This window comes from Tupaia chinensis, unplaced genomic scaffold, assembly GCF_000334495.1.
Source record: "Tupaia chinensis unplaced genomic scaffold, TupChi_1.0 Scaffold000139_1, whole genome shotgun sequence".
NCBI lineage: Eukaryota > Metazoa > Chordata > Mammalia > Scandentia > Tupaiidae > Tupaia > Tupaia belangeri.
The window spans coordinates 5068826-5085558 of NW_006159609.1; the positions used below are offsets into that span (position 1 = coordinate 5068826).

The 16733-nt window shown below is 43.0% G+C and overlaps 1 long non-coding RNA gene across 2 annotated transcripts in view; it reads right to left on the minus strand.

Moving 5' to 3' along the window:
* Positions 1-16733, minus strand: part of LOC102470091 (uncharacterized) — a 131236-nt gene that overhangs the window by 79937 nt on the left and 34566 nt on the right. The window contains exon 1 of one of the 2 annotated variants that reach the window (XR_003548819.1): positions 4246-4412. The exons of the other annotated variant lie outside the window; for it this stretch is intronic. This is a non-coding gene — a long non-coding RNA (uncharacterized LOC102470091). Of the gene's footprint in view, positions 1-4245; positions 4413-16733 lie in introns of those variants that run through there. 2 annotated transcript variants of the gene reach the window in all.

The window sequence follows — 16733 nt, forward strand, 5'->3', positions numbered from 1 at the left end:
GGTTCTGTTTCTAAGCCTCAGCCCAAAGGAGCTCCTGCAGATGCATCCTGTGGTGGGCTGAGGCCAGGCTCCGGGACACTAACCTGCTGGGCAAATTCCTTCCTCTCCCCGAGTCACAGATACCTCATTTTTAACACAGTGACAATAACTCATACCTGGCAGAGCTATTGGGAGGATCAAATGGACAGTGTGTGTGCAAGTACTTTCCGCACTGCAGCCACTCCCTTGGCTCCTACAAAGGCAGACTGCTTACTGGTGAGGCACTAGGGCAGTGCAGCGTGAACGCACGTGGTCAGCCTCCAGCTGCACGCACTGATGGCAAAAGCACAAGCAAGTGCTTATCTCATGTACCGCAGGTGTTTTCACCTCCAAAATGAGGATGAGGCAATTGCCTCTTAGGAGACTTGGAGGATTAAATATGATCCTTTACACAAGGTTCTCAGATCAGCATCTGACCAAGATAAGCCTCAAAAGAATACAAGCCATTATTTTTATTATTTAGCATATGTTCCACAAGGGCAAGACAGTTGCTTTGTTCCTAGACCCTACTATGGTACGGGATACACAATAAATATTAAATCAATAGTTTCCCTGCCTGACCCATTCGTGTGTTCTACTCTAGGCAAAACCTTGTCCTCAGTTGCTTCTCAGCCAACATGACTCTGGAACGTGTCTCCGCTCTGCATTCATTTACATTCATTTGTGTTTCTCTCTTTTTTAATTTAATTTTATTTGCTATTATTTTTTTAATTTGACCAGAGAGAGAAAGAGGAAAAATGAGAAAGCAAGCCGCCAGGTTCAGGACTTGAACCCCAGTTGACCATTGGTAGTTCAGCACCCAACTGCCACACCTCCTGGCAGCCCTATTTGTGCTTCTCTTTAAACATGGTTTTCTGTTTAAAGAGGACTGTAGGTTGAACAAGGAGCCTAGAAGTTATGGTCCTCATAGCTAGGACCAGTTTTGGACAGTGTACAAGTCCATGCACTCCCATAGGTTGAACTGAGCTAGAGGAACGCCCTAGTCCAAACAGTGAGACCTTGCTGAGAGGCAGAGACAGCTGGCCTGTTACCATGGCCTGGGTTAGGAGGCACCGAGCTCTGTCTACAGCCTCGAACAGTCAGAGTGGGCCCTCAGCACAGGGACATTCCTAGCAGATCTGCCTTTCCCTGCAAAAACCGAAGCAAAATAAAAACTGCCATGGGAATTACTTGGCACCACACAGTAAAACAACTAAGCGAAGGAATTATCAGCTGAATTCAACAGTAATTACACTTCCCTGCTGAAGGCAAGAGACTTCTTTGTGTCCTGTAGTAGCACTAAACTTGGCCTAGGAAGACTCGAGGTCTGCTACATGACTTTTCTGAGCTTCAGTTTCCTTATCTGCAAAGGAGGGTAAGAATGTACACACGATTTCTTCCCTTGCTGACTGTGAAGATCATAATAAGATAGCAAAATTGGGCCTAGGAATTGCAGAGGGCTGCATAAGTTTAAAGATCACTGTGTTTTTGTTTTAGTCATGAGGAAGAATGTTAACAGTAACACCTCCAAGCCTCCCAGCACTGTTAGCTGCAGGAGGGCTCCCACTACATTCCCCCTCCAAGCACAGGTTCTAGCACTGTGGATGCTTAACAAATACCCGATACTGAAAGAATTAGTGGTACTGCCAGCATTTCCATATTCCTAGTCCTTGGGACCCCTGGAAACAGCATTTCTTGAAGTGAGAAAAGTGTGACTTAACGTTTCAGATCTGGGTTCAAATCCGGCCCACTTAAGAGCTGTTTAAGGCTAATCAGTGAAAGATTGAATGTTCCTGTCCTCATCAGGAAGCTGTAAGTGATGGGCGTTCATTATACCAAGAAGCTGAGAAGGGAAATAATGAGAACATATGTAAAAGTTAGTGTTACGATTCTGTCTCCACTGCCCACAGTCCAAGAAAAGTTAGAGGGGCTAGCAGGTGGTGTGGTGGTTAAGGCACTGGCCCTCCACATGTTCGACTGTGGTTTGAGTCCCAAACCTGGAGGTTTGCTTTCTCGCTTTCCCTTTCTCTCTCTAGCCAAATTAAGTAATAGTAGTAGTAATAATAATAAATGGAAATAAATAAATAGTTCTTTAAAAAAAAAAAAAAAAGCTAAAACCATCAAAATTCTTTATTCCAGGAATAATAAATGGTGTAAGGGTTACATCACTGGACATCCACACAGCCAACAGCAGTTGGAGTCCTGAACCTAGTGGCTTGAAATTCATGCTGGGCACAAGTACAAGCATGCCCAAAATCCCAAGAGGAGAATGGATAAGAGGGGATTGCAGCATGGCCATCCTCCCTAGGGGTTGATTTCTCACTTTCTGTCTCTCAGTCTCTGTCTGTCTGGTAAGCACACACACCCTGTAACAAAAATCTCCCTTAAAAAAGAAAATCTTGGGACCAGCAGTCAGCATAATGGCTATGTCACTGAACTCCCATGTACTCAACCGCGGTTCGAGACCCGGACACGGTAGCTTAAACTCACGCCAGGTGCGTGTGCGTGCATGCCCAAGATCCCAAGAGGAAAATGGAGAAGGGATTGCATCATGGCCATCCCCCCTGGGGGGGGGTGATTTCTCACTTTCTGTCTCTCTGTCTCTCTCTGTCTTTCTGGCAAGCACACACATCCTATAGCAAAAACTTCTCCAAAGAGAAAAGAAAATCTTTATTCCAATTTTACAAGAGGAAACCAAAAAGCAAAAAATGCAATGACTTGCAAGGTTACCAAGCTCAGACGCACTCCTTTAAGTGCTCGTCACCTGGGGCACAGGTGTCTGGGGTGACATCACAGCATGGGCATGGACCCCAGCAGAGGCCTGTGTCTGCTCTTCTGCTGGACTATGCAAACAGTCCCCTCTCCCGATTGCCTCCCTCCCTCAGGCTGTATTAGGGACTGTAACTGTAACTCTCCTACTTTTTTATCTTTATAGATTTGGTACCTGATAAAAAGAGTTTTTAATGTTTTATGTCTGAACATAAATTAGAAAATGTAGCTATTATCCCTGTTTTTTTGTTTTTTTTTTTAATTTTTGTTTGTTTTGTTTTTACTAGAGGGCGAGTGCATTCACAAGAAAGAGGCGAAGAGAGGGAAAGTGAGAAAGCACTCCCCATGGGGAATGATCACACCACAATCTCTTCTCTATTTCCCCTTTTGAGATTTTGGGCATGCATACACAAGAACCCAACATGTTTTAGTAAGTTTTGTAAACTGCCAGGTCCAGGATTTGAACCATATTGCTGGCCAGGTGGGATCCAGCTGCCTTAACCACCATGCCACCAGTTGTCCTAATGAGTCTTCATTTTAATTGTCATAATCTTATCTTTTTTTTTCCACTGTAGTAAGTAGGAAAATACTGAAGCACATACCCATGCTGTTTCTCTAAAGACCAAAGCACTTGGATTCCTCATAGCTCATTATATTTTCTTAGCAATGCGCTAATTACCTCTACTCAAGCCATGTGCTCCTCTTCCAGCTCAGGAACATCTACACTGAAAAGTTTCTGCTGTAGAAAACAGTAGACTGGGATAGGGCTGATTAGAAAAGGAGCCCCTTGGGGCCAGCAAGTGGTATGATGATTAAGGTGCTGGACTCCCCCATGTTCGATCATGGTTCAAGTCCTGGGCTCAGTGGCTTGAAACTTAGGCTGGGTGCATGCATGTGTATGTGTGCATGCCCAAAATCACAGGAGAAGAATGGAGAAGAGATTGTGGCATGGCCATTTTCCTGGGGTGTGTAGGGGGTGACTTCCTACATTCTCTCTCCCTCCCCCTGGCCAGTGTATGTATCCTAGAGCAAAAACCTGAAAAGGAAAGGAGCTTCATTTGAGAAAAAGAACCATGATGCCAACCATCAAAATTCCTTCTTGGTCTATCACAGCAGAGAGGTGTGGTCATAACAAAACCTGGCATCAAACCAGGTAGGAACTTATCTAAATAACTGCACAAGCATGCTTTGGTGGGACATATGCAACTTTCCAAGGCTGGGAGCCATGTGAAGCATTTTAAGTGGCTTCCTTATTTCTGAACGTACACAGGGTTCCCCTCATCACAATCTGGGGCACTCAAGTGTTATCATAATGTGGTTACTATAATATGCTAGGTATTCGGCATTTCTTAACTTTGAGTCTCGCAAGAGCCTATAATAAAGGAATTGTTGTGTCTCCACCTTATAGATATGAAAAACAAGGTTTGAAAAAATTGAAGTAGCTTAAAATTAACTTACCGAAGGTCTTACAGCCGGTAAACGGTAGAGTTAGAACACGAATGTAGGTCTCTCTGGCCGTAAAGGCTTGTGTTCTAACTATCTTGTGCTGTCTCTAGTGGATCAGATTGTGCTCTTTCCCACACTGCATTTCAGAAAGAAAGGCAACTTCAAATAAGAACAGAGAGTCCAGCTTCGAGCAAAGAATCTGATGAGCAATGTCCAAGGGTCCTACCCACGCTGAGAGTCAAAGACAAGGTAATGTCACCATGTGGGTGCTTGCAATCACAGAAGTCCTCTGCAAAGACAAACTTGAAAGTTGCTCTGGTTCTCAGCTTGTAGGGGCTTCTGATGGCTTGTTTCTGTGTTTGCCACCTACTCACCTCTGTATCCCATCCCCAGTGAAAAATGCACCAAACCGTGCAGCCATCATACACCAGCTTTCTAGAAGGCAGAAGGAGGTCGTCTATGTCACAGTAGAGTGGAGGTAAGAGTGAACCTCCTAGCCTAGAGGGGAGCAGTAGATGATTCCTGCCTAAAACCTGGCTGGAACAGTGTCTGCTCTTAATTTACGAGGACCAGCAGATAGTGAAATGGTTACATCGCTATGTCTGCTCTTAATTTACAGGAACCAGCAGATAGTGAAATGGTTATATCGCTGGACTCACTCGTAGCCGACCTCTGTTTGAGTTCTGGATCCAACACTCATAGCCGACCTCTGTTTGAGTTCTGGATCCAACGGCTTAAAACTCACACCACGCACATGTGCATGTGTAACCAAGATGCCTAGAGAATGGAGAAAGGATTGCAGTGTGGCCATTTGGCCATGCCCCCCCAGGGCGGGGGGGGGTGACTTCTCCCCTTCTGTCTCTCTTTTTAGTCCATGCCCTATAGCAAAAATCTCTCTAAAAAAATTTAAAAATGTATGTATTCCTTATAAAAATCCTTGAAGGATGGTACCATTACTGGCCTCATTTTACAAACCTCTGTTGACAAATGAAGAAAACTGGGGTGTGAAAGGGTGATACAACTTGTCTAAGCGAAAGGGCAGAGCTAAGTTTCAAGCCCAGGTGCTCTGGCTCCAAGCGCTTATCCTTTTTCTTTTTCCTAACTTATTTATTTACTAAGAATTATTTATTTAACTTTATTATTATTACTATTTTAACTTTACTATTATTATTTTTTTTAATTTGCAATAGGGCACATGTGCTCACCAGACAGCGAGAGACAGAGTAAAAGTGATAAATCAAGCCACCAGTTCCAGGACTCAAACCACAGTCAGCCATGTGAGAATCCAACACCTTAACCACCACACCACCTGCTGGCCCCCTCTTTTTATTTATTTTTTAATAATTTCTTCTTAATTGTGGCACATATCTGTGAGGTATGGTGTGGTTTTTCAAATCATGCATATAGGATATGATAATCAAATCAAGGATATTAACATATTCATCATCTTCAACAAAGAACATTCCATTATATTTGTGTACCTTTGGTATTTGTTCTACTAGGGCTTTTTTTTTCTTTTTCTTTTTTTGGTAGGGAAGAATAAATATATAAGATTGGCAACATCCTCTTTTACTGTGGTGTGAGACACCATTTCATAATCTATTCACTTGGCTTATATGCCTTCAGTCTCTAGAATCTACCACTGCCCTCTTTACTTCCCTGCTACTGTGTCTTTCAGGTTCTACCATGAAGTGTGGACATTCAGTTTATGTTAAGTGGACAGGACTATACAGTATTCATCTTTTTAGCCTAGTTTATTTCACTCAGCATTACATTGGAAAAGTCAGGATTGTTTTCTATCCAAAAAAGTGTCATGACTTTTCTGACAACCCAGTACCTTCTAGATTCATCTATTTTGTATCAAATGACAGGATCTTACTATTCTTATGGCTGAGTAGTATTCTATTGTGTATATATATGCCATATTGTCCCAATCCATTCATTGGTTGTGGGCATTTAGACCAATTCTAGGTCTTAGCTATTGTGAATAATGCTGCAGTAAACATGGATGTACAGATGTCTCTCCCAATTAGTGATTTCCTACCATTGAGTTAATACCCAAGAGTAGAATTATTGGGTCTATTTTTAAAATTTTTAGGAACTTCCATGTTGCTTTCCATAGTGGCTATACTAACTTACATTCCCACCAGCAGTACTTAAGGATTCTCTTTTCTCTGCAATCTCACGAGCAGTTGTTATTCTTTGTTTTTGTTTTTGAATCATAATGTCTTATCCCCTAGTTATCAGACTAAAGAATGCAAGGGCCTACTCAGACATAACTGTAGCAAATAGGGTACAATGAGAAAAACCAGAGCTCAAGTTCCAGTATGGATGATCTGGGATAGAGACAAATAGAAAAACAGGAAATCGACAAAGTATAGACTAGGAGTCCCCAAAGTATTTTCTGTAAAGCACAAGTTCTCAAGGATAATGAGTATTCAGCAAAAGAGGGGTATTGGGGGTGGGGTAGGGCAGCAGATGGCATAGCAATTTTGTTGCTGGACTCACACATAGGTGACTGCATTTGAGTCCTGGGCCTGGTGGCTTGAGAAATCACTCAGGCATGTGTTCATGCGTACTCAAGATCTCAGCAGGAGAATGAGGAGAAGGGATTGCAGCATGGCCATCCCCCGGGGAAAGGGGTGATTTCTCACTTTCCCTCTCACTGTTCTGTCCTCTCTCTCGCCGATGAGCATGCTCATCCTAAGGCAAAGACCTCTAAAGGTATTTTTAACAAATAAAAAAAGAGGGATACTGGGGGGTTGTTCTCAAATGAGTTTAAGAAATGTTCTGTTAAATATCAGATCATCAGGAAAGTCATTACGTGTGACAACCCAATAGAATGGCAGCTGTTCCCAGAGCCTTTAATATGAAAATGTGCACGCTATGAATCAAGGAGTTCTTTGGGGGAGTGGAGGGCATAGAGAGAAATGCAACAGAGAGGGAAACACAACACAACACAACAATATCCCTTCACTCTAAGTTCCACTGCTATGAGGGTGAGTGCACTTGGGTGAAATGCTATTAGCCTTTAGTTCTCAATTTTCCCATCCTTCAAAATTAGTGTCAGACCAGATTATCTCTGAGGTTCATTCTAAATCTGCTTTCTGTAGGTTTATTACACCTGACAGTGGTGATTTGTGGATTTCCCTATAACAAAAAAATAAAAATATAAAATAGTCTGGCTATTTCCAAAGAAGCAGCAATTCCCAAGTGCCTATTCTGCCTCAAAGCCAAAGAACAAACTTTGACCTGATCTCATAATCTTTCATCTAAAGGGACATCTTAAGACAAGAGTGAGCCGCCGGGCACATGTGCGTACATGCCCAAGATCCCAAGAGGAGAATGGAGGAGAAGGGATTGTGGCATGGCCATCCCCCCCTGGGGGGTGATTTCTCACTTTCTGTCTCTCTGCCTCTCTCTGTCTGCCTGGTGAGCGCGCATGCCCTCTAGCAAAAACCTCTCCAAAAAAAAAAAGATGAGAGTGAGCCAAAGACAAAAGGCCCAGAATGCTGAGGCTACACATAGCCACTGGAGCTCTGGAGAAAGCCACTGCAGCTCTCTGCCTCTAAGAATAAGATGAGAACTGTCTCCCAGCACTGAAGGAAGAAAGCTGGGATCCATGAGACCTGGGCATGGAAAGCTGTAAACATCTCTCTCCCAAGAACCCTTCTAACCTCTATGATCTGGGTCATGGGGCCATTCTGGATATTTCCATAACATCCCACTCTTACAGCCATCACAAGATATATTGCAATATTTTTAACTTTTTATCATGAAAATGTCCAAACACCTAAAAATATAAACTAGGGACCAGCAGTTAGTGTAATGGCTACGTCGCAGGACTCCCATGTAGTCGACCACGGTTCGAGTCCCGGATCCGGCAGCTTAAACTCACACTGGGCATGTGTGCTTGCATGCCCAAGATCCTGAGAGGAGAATGGAGGAGAAGGGATTGCGGCGTGGCCATCCCCCCGGGGGGTGATTTCTCACTTTCTGTCTCTCTGTCTCTCTCTTTCTCATGAGCACACACGCCCTATAGCAAAAACCTCTCCAAAAAAAGAAATAAATAAATAAAAAGTAAAAATATAAACTAGTAGTGTAATGGATTTCCATGTTCCAATCACTCGGATTCGACCATTATGAATTCATGGCCAATCTTGCTTCATTTTTATCTCCGAATCATTCATGTTCTTCTCCACTATATTATTTTTAAGCAAATCCCAAACATCAAACCATTTCATCACATTATTTCATACATACAAATCATAGATATGTTAAAAAGAGAAGGACTGTATGTAATATAATCATTATCCTCATAAGAGAAAATTAGAAATAATTTCTTAATCATCAAATATCCTGTAAGTGTTCAAATTTCTAACCGTTTCATAAGTATCCCCTTTTTTTGCACTGGTTGAATCAGGAATCCAAGCAAATTTTGTACATTCTAATGTGTTGCTGTGTCTAAATCCGTATATCCCATCTCCACCAATCCCAGAGACTGAGGAGGCTGAGATGGAAGATCGCAAGCTTGAAGTTGGCCTAGGCAACATAGCAAGACTGTCTGAAAAAGAGTCAGTTACGTTAGTGAGTGCAGAGCCTGTAGTCCCTACTGGGAGGCTGAGTGAGGCAGGAGGATCACGACATGGTGAGACCCTGGCTTTAAAAAAAAAAAAAAAAGAAAGAAAAAGAAAACACGCAATTGAATGACAGTTTTGTTTAAGAGTGCCTTTCAGGGGCCAGCAGATGGCACAGTAGTACAAGGTACTGGACACCCATACTGCAGTCAGCAGTCAGCAGTTCAAGTCCCAGACCCAATGGCTTGAGAAGCATGTCTGACGTGTGTGTGTGTGTGTGTGTATGCACGCACGCTTGCCCAAAATCACAAAAGGAAAATGGACTAAAATAGATTGTTGCATAGCAATCCCCCCTAGGGGATGAGTTCTCACATTCCTTCTCACTCTCTCTCTCTGGCAAGCATGCATGCCCTGTAGCAAAATAATAATAACAAATTTTAAAAGAGTGCACTTCAAAATGTTTTTTTATATTCTTTTATTATTTATTTCTGATTTAATTATACTGAGATCAGAGAAATGGTCCTAGCTATTTACTCTTTGACATATGATGAAGGTTTCTTTACTCTTCCTTTTTGTTTCCTTTTGTTAGGTTTTTGCCATAGGGTGTGTGCACTCGCCAGAGAGATACAGAGAAAGGGGAAAGTGAGAAATCACCCTTCTTCAAGGGGAATTGCCACAACCCCTTCTCCTCCATTCTTCTCTTGGAATTTTGGGCAGGCATTCATATGTACCTTGTGTGATTTTTCAAGCCACAGGTCTGGGTCTTGAACCATATGGGAATCCAATGCCTTAACCATCATGCCACATGCTGGCCCCTCTTTGCTATTCTTAATGGTCAATTTATAAACATGGGTATTTGATTAAAATTCATATTTTTGTTTATGGGTACAAAACTTTCTTTCTACCCATTAGATCAAGAGGTTTGAAAAGTATAGTCTTATGGCCAAGTTGGGCCTACAGCCTGCTTCAGTGAAGATTAATTTGAACACAGCCATGCTCATTCACTTACACATCGCCTGTAGTTGCTGCTCACTCTGCAAGCCCAGCCTATCTCTGGCCCCTGCAAAAAATCTCCTCACCCTTTTCAAAATAAAGTCTTGGAGTGCTAGTTAAAAGCATGCTTGTGGGGAGAGACCCAGGGCCAAGAAATGCCAACAATGTTCTCTACACAGTGTGGAGCAAGCACACACAGAGAGCAACCAGCAGGATTTATGGAGGGTAGATAATTCGCCCGCCAGGAGACTGACAGCATCCTGCATGCTGCTTGACCTTCTACAGCTGCCAGAGACAAGCCAGGGACAGAGGACATGGCAAGTCCCATGGCGGAGGTGGCCATATTGCTGAGAACATCAGCAGTAACCCAGATGAGACTGTGAGTACTATGATACTATGTCCAGCCCTGCTCCCCCAGGAAAGAGCAGGCTTGACTCTGAAAGAAAGGAAAAGCTGAAATTTTCAAATTTCAAATCAGGTAAACAAATGTGTACAGTTCAATAATGAGTGATGAGCGGGACCTGGGCATACTTTATCTAATTTTAAACCCCAGAAAAGTTCCCGTTCCCAGATGAGTAACCCAAGGTCACACTCACACAGCTGGTGACTGAGTGCTCTGATGAGAACCAGTTCCTCTGGCTCCAAGTTCTGTGCCTCTTCCCTTGAGAATGGAATGCGAAGCTCACCAGGACATACCAATCCGCCCGGCAAAGTGGGGTTGGGGGGGGAACAGCTCAAGAAAGGTATGGGCTGTTGTGTTGCACAGAGGAGCGGACAAGAGCAACACTTAGACTGCACACCTACTTAGTGTCAGGTACTTCAACAGTTTAGACACTTCCCCCTTAAGAAGCCCTGTGAGTGGAGCACCAGTGTTGGTTTCTACAGATAAGGGAACTGAGCCACGTGACTTGACCGCATCACACAGCTTTTAAGGGTTAGAACCAGAACTGGAACTCTGCTTACTCCAATTCTATGCCTTCCCATTATGCCATTTTCTTTTCTTTTATTTTTTTAGAGGTTTTTGCTATAGGGCGTGTGCGCTCACCAGACAGACAGAGAGAGACAGAGAGACAGAAAGCAAGAAATCACCCCCCCAGGGGGGATGGCCATGCTGCAATCCCTTCTCCTCCATTCTTCTCTCGGGATCTTGGGCACGCGTGCACACGCACCCTGCGTGAGTTTAAGCCACCGGGTCTGGGACGCGAACCACAGTTGACTACGTGGGAGTCCAGTGACATAGCCATTATGCTAACTGCTGCCCTGCACCCCCGATTATGCCATTTTCTGAGAGATTACAACCAAATTTAAGAAGGCAGTAGAAAATCTGAGCAAACCTTTGGAGAGATTATACTAAAGAGGGTCCAGGGAGAACCAGCAGAGGGCGTAATGGTTATGTCACTGGACTCCAATGTAGTTGACTGACCGCAGTTTGAGTCCTGGACCCTCTGGCTTTAAACTCACATTGGGCGCCAGTGCATGCAAGCCCAAAATCCCGAGAGGAGAGTGGAGAAGGGATTGCAGCATGACCATCCTCCCTGAGGGGTGATTTCTTGCTTTCTGTCTCTCTGGCAAGCGCATGCCTCCTATAGCAAAAAAAAAAAAGGAGGATCCAGGGAAATGGTGAGGTTTCAACTAGTGGAAATGAGGTGGAGGTCATTCCAGGCAGAGAACCCGTAGGAGCAAAGATAGAAAATCTCAGAAAGTATTCCTGGAAAATGTAGAATGTCAAGAAAGTGACGTTAGGTCTCTGTAAGTTTGGGATAATGAAAACCCAGGAAGATGGAATAAATGCTTCAAGATCCCTACAATACCTATAGAGAAGTCAAGTCTTGCTTTCTTGACCAATATCTTTGCCAACGTGTGTATCTAAGAGAGAGACCTGGGAATCTGAAGCTTTCTCTAAACTTGGCAGGGTTTGGCATAAAGAGAGCTGATCTTAAGTTAGTCAACTGCAGCTACTTTTGATACACAAAGTCATGGCTTGTCTTTATCGAAGGGAAATTGAGGCTAGATATCATTCTGTAACTGTTGGGCTGTTGGGAGAGTCATGATACATTTTTGCATAGAAAAATACATCATGGGGGACCAGCAATTAGCATAATGGCTATGTAGCTGAACTCCCATGTAGCCGACCGCGATTCGAGTCCCGGACCTGGAGGCTTAAAACTCACGCCGGGCACATGTGCGTGCATGCCCAAGATCCCGAGAGGAGAATGGAGGAGAAGGGATTGCTTTCTATCTCTCTGTCTCTGTCTGTCTGTCTGGTGAATGCACGTGCCCTATAGCAAAAACCTCTCCAAAAAAAAAAAAAATCATCATTTTTCCTAACAACCTAATATGAAGAGACTCCCAGAAAGTTAAGGAGCTGAGAGGTGACAGAGTGGTTCCTAAGAAGTCAATGCTCCAAGAATACTCCCTGAGCTTTTCTTCTGGCCTTTATTATCACACTGAGAAGTCTGTGGGTAATCTGTTTTGCATTATGTTTATGTTTAAGATGTTTTGCTAATCTTTGATGTTTTGTATTTTTACTGTGAAGTATCTCGCTACAGTAGCTATCATGTAGGGTGTGTGTGCGTGTGTGTGTTAAATACTGCTTGGGACTCACTGGACTTCTTGGATCTGAGTATCTTTCATAAGTTCCAGAAAATACTTATCATTATCTCTTAAAAAAAAAAAAACATGGAAAATGGTTACGGATACTGGATATAGTGTGGGAAGAGGGTGCAGGAATGGGGAAAAGTGTGAGGAGAGAGATTAAGGAGAAAAATAGAGAGCCAAGACATTTATGGGACACAGAAGTGGATTATTATCTGTTGATAACATGTATAGTATCCTCAACTGGATTGGTGTAAAGTGTATTCATGTTGGGAAAATTCACTTTGGTGATATATAGTGATTGAATGTATAAAATAAATGAAAATTAAATAAAGGAGAAGGGATTGCAGCATGGTCATCCCCCCGGGGCGGTGATTTCTTGCTTTCAGTCTCTCTCTCTCTCTCTCTGTCTCTGTCTCTCCAGTGAACAAAAGCACCCTCTCTTTTAAAAAAAAACAATGTCTGGGACCAGCAGTTAGCATAATGGCTATGTTGCTGAACTCCCATGTAGTCTACCATGGTTCAAGTCCTGGACCTGGTGGCTTAAAACTCACATCGGGTGCATGTGCGTGCGTACCCAAGATCCTGAGAGGAGAATGGAGGAGAAGGAATTGGGCTGTAGCCATCCCCCCTGGGGGGGGGGTGATTTCTTGCTTTCTGTCTCTCTGGCAAGCACACATGCCCTGTAGCAAAAAACTCTCCAAAAAAAAAAAAGTTTTTTCAGATGGAAATGCACAACCCCACTGTAAGCCTTTTTTTTTTTTTTTTTTGAGAGTTTTTCTCTATAGGGCGCGTGTGCTTGCCAGACAGACAGAGAGAGACAGAGAGACAGAAAGCGAGAAATCACCCCCCAGGGGGATGGTCACGCCGCAATCCCTTCTCCTCCATTCTCCTCTCGGGATCTTGGGCACGCATGCACATGCGCCCAGTGTGAGTTCTAAGCCACCGGGTCCGGGATGCGAACCACGGTCAACTACGTGGGAGTCCAGCAACAAAGCCATTACGCTAACTGCTGTTTCCCACCAGTGTAATCCTCTAAGATAACCACATGACATGAAGTTTCAGGATTTGGTTAGAAGAATATAGTTTTAAGCATTTCAACACATGAATAGACCACAGAGCTTCTTTTGTACTGAGTCATCAGTACAGGAAAAAGAGGCAATACTGAGATTGAGACATTTTCCTAACACACGTAGCTACACAACTCAAAAATCTATATGTATCCTGGGCCAGCAGGTGGCGTGGTGGTTAAGGTACTGGATTCCCACATGGTTGACCGTGACTGGACTCCTTACAACAAATAAACGAATAAATGTTTTTTTTTAAATGTATACGTCTTCATTATTCCAAAGGCCTTGTTATTTGGGAGTGTAGACATCTCAGTGTGCTTCATGGATAACAATCATATCTACTCACTCAGTAACCAACTACCTGGTGTCCTGAGCCATTTGGATGATGGCCTCCTCTGCTCATTGACTCACTCCAAGTACATACGCTCAGCCTTAAATGACCTCACATCAATAAATAGGTTGAGAAAGAAGCTTTAAAAGACCCATGAACATCAGCTCCTCTTCTCACAAGAGGCAGCAGTAGAATGATGGCCAGCAGCCTTCCTATGAAGCCAAGAGAAATGTCACAAGAGCAGTTTATTACTCATAATCATGAGGGTCACTGAGAGCCACAGACGGGAAACGACCAGGCCTCTGGTGAGAAATAAACATCAGGTTTTTCAAGCTCAAGAAGCCCCTTGGAAAGCAGATTGCAAATGTTCTCTCTCATTATTGATACAATAAATTTTATTAGCTCCTTTCTATTAACAATGTGGAGAGACTTAAGCATTTTAATTAAAGCCCTCATTTTGAATTCTCAATGCCATTTGTTTCAGGTACATTTGGCTCCTGGGCCTTTCCAGGAAGAGGCTGGTGATAAAAGGCAAAGTGTTAACCATGTGAATGGAAATCAACCACAGAACTGACTTCAGACCCAGGTGAACTGGAAATGAAATAAACAGTCGCTGTCTCTTAAACAGGAAACCACTAATTAGATTTTTTAAACTCGGTAGAAATGTCTCCTTAAATTGCATGTTAAAACAACCTCACTGTATATTGATTCAATTTTCATGAATTAAAGGATGTGCTGGTTGGATATGTCTCTGGAGGCCTAATTGTGCTGGGTATCTCACAGCAACTGTTGTTGGGATGAAAATATTAATGCTGTGAGTCATCAGCTGTGTCTATGGTGATTGGAACCTGGTCATGCTAAATTATTTTTATCTTTCTCCTGTCCAGGCCTTAGGAATATGTCAAAAATAGCCAGAACCCATTCTTGAGTCAGACAAACAAATAAATCTATATTTATTAAACTCACAGCCCTGTAACACTGTAACAACTCATTAATTAAGAAGCCCAACCATCAAGCAATCCTCAGCGAGGATGTGGGATTGACAAGTCTCAGGGCTGACACCTGTCTCTGAAAGCACTAAGAATATGGTCTGCTTCTGACAACTGTATTATTCAGGAAAGAAGTCAGGAAGGATCAGACGAGAGCTCACCAAGCGCATACACGAAGGAAGATAGACAGAGGACAATAAATGCGAAGTGGGGGAACACTCTGCTTGGTAGAAATACAAGAGGAAGTTGACGGCACTTGAAGACATAAATCTTTCTTCTTGACACAGCAGAACTCAGTCTACCACCAGAATGAACTGAGAGGCCACAACACATACACTCAGAGCTCAGGTCATGGGAAAAATATGTGTATACAACTCTCCTTGAATTGGCTGTCAGTCAAAACCGTCTTCCTCACAGATCTTCCAGGTTTGGAGAACAATGGTAGCTGCTCGGTTTTGAATTGCTCCTGTATTCTGCCCACTGCCCCATTCCACCCTCAGAAAACAAAATGGACAATGATAACAAATAAAACCATATGTATGTGAGTCTTCAACATTACTAGAAGATAGGACTTTCACATTCTTCATTTGCATCCTCACTGAGAACTGCTGGATAGCTGCGGTTCCTTAATTAGTGAGAGGTCACACTGATACAGGGACGTGGGTTTAATGAATACAGATGGATTTGTCTGACCTAGGAATGGGTTCTGGCCATTTTTCACATATTCCCAAGGCTAGGATAAGAGAAAGATTAAAATAATTTTAAAATGACCTTCAGATCAAGGTCATCTGAAGATGACTTGAGACTTCAAATTAGTTTAAGTACAGGGGAAAATACTTTTAACAGAGCTACAACTGCCAACCTGCCTTTGCAAACCTGTGAGGGTAGAAAGTGGGGGAAGGGAAGTGTAAGAGATTTCATGAAAAATAACAGAAATGAGCAAAAGACTCAGACAACATGCAGATAGAAGCGCCTCCAGAAAGAGCAAATCCAACACCAAATGCCAGCATACTGAACACAGATTGGGACTTTATAGTTCACGGCACTAACCCTGGCAAAGGGGCTTGAAAATGTGTGATTCCAGAGAGGCAGCCCTAGGAAGCATTGCTGTTGAAACAGTATCAGGTACAAAAAAGAAGGGTGGCACTAGTTGGAGACAAGGCAACAAAGTGTAGGAAGGAAATAATTAAAGATGCTGTAAGTACAAAAGAGAAACAAGACTTGTTCTCCCCACCATGGATACGGTACCACCAAGAATATCATTTTTCATAAAAGATATTGCAAAGAAGGCAGAATTGAAATTAGGTACACTTGGTCTAGAAAATCCATCCATGCAATGAATTACAACAGATAGAAAACAGACCACAATCACGCAAAACTATTGTTAACAAAAATGTTTTTAAATATAAGTCAAAACAAGGGCAGCTGTGGTGGCATAATGGTAACACATCACTCTGCAATGCTGAAGCCACATGGGAAGGTCCTGGGTTCACATCCTGGGGTCCCCCTGTACACACTGGGCATGGATGCGTGCCTGTGATCCTGCCTGGCTGAGGTAAGAGAGGATCATGGTACGAAGACCTTTTTGAGAGTACCTCTCCTCTTTCTCTCCCTCTCTCTCTGATGGAAGAAATAAATAAACTTTTTTTTAAAATACAAGTTAAAACATTTCTACTGGGAAAAAAAATTCTCCAGGGCCAGTCAGTGGTAGTTAAAGCAGCTAGATCCCAAATGGCCAACCACATGGTTCAAGTCCTAGACCCAGAAGCTTGAAAAACACATTGGGCACATGTGTGTTCATGCCCAAACTCCCGAGAAGAGAATGGAGAAAGGATTTGCCATTTGGCCACTGCCACCACTCCAGGGGGTGTTTTCTCAAACTTTCCCTCTCTCTGTCCAGTAAGCACAAACACCCTATAGCAAATTAAAAAAACAAACAAACAAA